Source organism: Dermacentor albipictus, unplaced genomic scaffold (assembly GCF_038994185.2).
Source record: "Dermacentor albipictus isolate Rhodes 1998 colony unplaced genomic scaffold, USDA_Dalb.pri_finalv2 scaffold_536, whole genome shotgun sequence".
Lineage (NCBI taxonomy): Eukaryota > Metazoa > Arthropoda > Arachnida > Ixodida > Ixodidae > Dermacentor > Dermacentor albipictus.
Window position 1 is genome coordinate 17,501 of NW_027226090.1, and position 1,868 is coordinate 19,368.

Below are 1,868 nucleotides of genomic sequence, written 5' to 3' on the forward strand. Positions count from 1 at the left end.
TCGGAGAGAGCGAGTGCGCGTGAACGCGGGCTCGTCTGACGATCTGGATTAAAGAAAAAAAAAAAAGTGTGTCCGAGATATTGACAAAGACAAGTGGTCGCTGTCGCTCTGAGTCTTAGCGCGTTATAGAAAACGTGGGATGGCGGTGCTTCCTCGAGGGTCTAAAAGTACAATCTTCGAACTAGCGCTCCCGGCGGAACGTGGAGCTAGCATCCTTCTTCTTGGAACGGTTTGCAATGGACTGCTTGAATGTGCCGACCACGCGTCACGGGTCGCGTATAGAGCCAACGTTTGGCAAGAACGCGTCTAGCACAACCGATCGCGGTTGCGATAACCCATCGTTGGTAGCGAAAAAAAGAAAGAAAGAAAAAAACAACACCTACCCGCAGCTTGTTAGCAGTAACCGTAAATGTGGTTCTAAATATAGGTTCGCTGGTCACTGAAACTTTCTCATAACGCACACCACTGTAGTCCAAAAAGAACAAAGCACGCACAATGGATATGATACAGCCGTCACCGCATGATTTCGCGTTTTCCTTATTGCATTACTTTCGTGGGCATGCGCGCTAGGGCCACGCAGGCCAGGAGGCAAGGGGAAAAATAAATAAGAAATGATACGCGATCCTCAGCATTGACTTGGCTGATGTGGCACTCGCATTTATGTTCTTTACCTTAGGCGAGCGCAACGCGCCAACTGAACTCCAATTTCCCATAACGGAAATTCGTATTTGGCCATTTGGTTGTATTTTTGGCTGATGTTCGCGTTTTTCGCCCGAGCATGCGCTTCACTGCGCCGCTCGTTGCCCCTTCAATGCGGCTTCACTGCCCTGCAGGCGTGTTCTGCGTCAAGCCGAACCACCAGGCAAAAAGCCTGGGCGCCGCCATCTTGTTGAGAGCGGCGCCGGGGACACAATCGCGCCTAGCTCATTGAGTTTTCCCCCAAAACTGAACGAAATAGCCTTATTTAAATGAGAAAGATGCCGCGAGTGCCGCAACGAAGGACCTTAAGGATTACCGAAGGGTAACTGAGGGCGACGCGACGAGCTTTGGAAAGAAGAATGATGGGTGTAGCGCTACGGGGGATAAGAATAGAGCAGATTCGGGGGGTGAGCGAACAAACGCGAGCTAATGACACCTTAGTTTAAACCAAGAAAAAGAAATGGGCGTGCGCAGGGCATGCAATGTGGGGGGAAGATCATCAATTAAGGGTTACCGACTGAATTCCAAGAGAAGGGAAGCGTAGCACGGGGTGGCGGAAATTTAGGAGGGCAGATTAGATTAGGAAGGGCGCAGGCACTAGACGGCGACCGTGACCGGGCTTACACGTGACCGGGGTGCTTGGAGAATAATGGGAGAGGTCTTTGCCCTGCAGTGGTCGTAGCCAGCAGGATGATGATGACGAAAAGGTAGCAACAGGTATTCATAACATACAGGTTGGAAAGCTGAGGCACCTCTGAACCCTTGAATATATTTCGCCACACTTGGCCATACGACAAGTTTGTTTTCGAGGCGCTCGGTCCCACTGCAGCGAAAATGTTGCCGGAAATCGGGCACTCCATTTTTGTTTCATAGGGAACCTTTCTTCCACTAGGGCAGCGGATTTTCGCAGGGCGAGCTTGCTGTCGTTTACGGATCAAAGCGATAGTGAACTCCAAAATGCAGTGTTGGCTTTGAGTGGGACTTACATTGATTGCAAAACCCACGGCTAATCACCCTTCCCCCCCCCCCCCCCCCAAGTGGCTCATTACAGCAGACAATCGTTCAGAAACACCGGCATCGTTGCGTATAGTATGGGAATGGTGCGTGTCACGTGAGTGCTCGCTTCGAGCTTGTGTTCTTCATTTTGATTGAATGAAGTCTCACCTAAG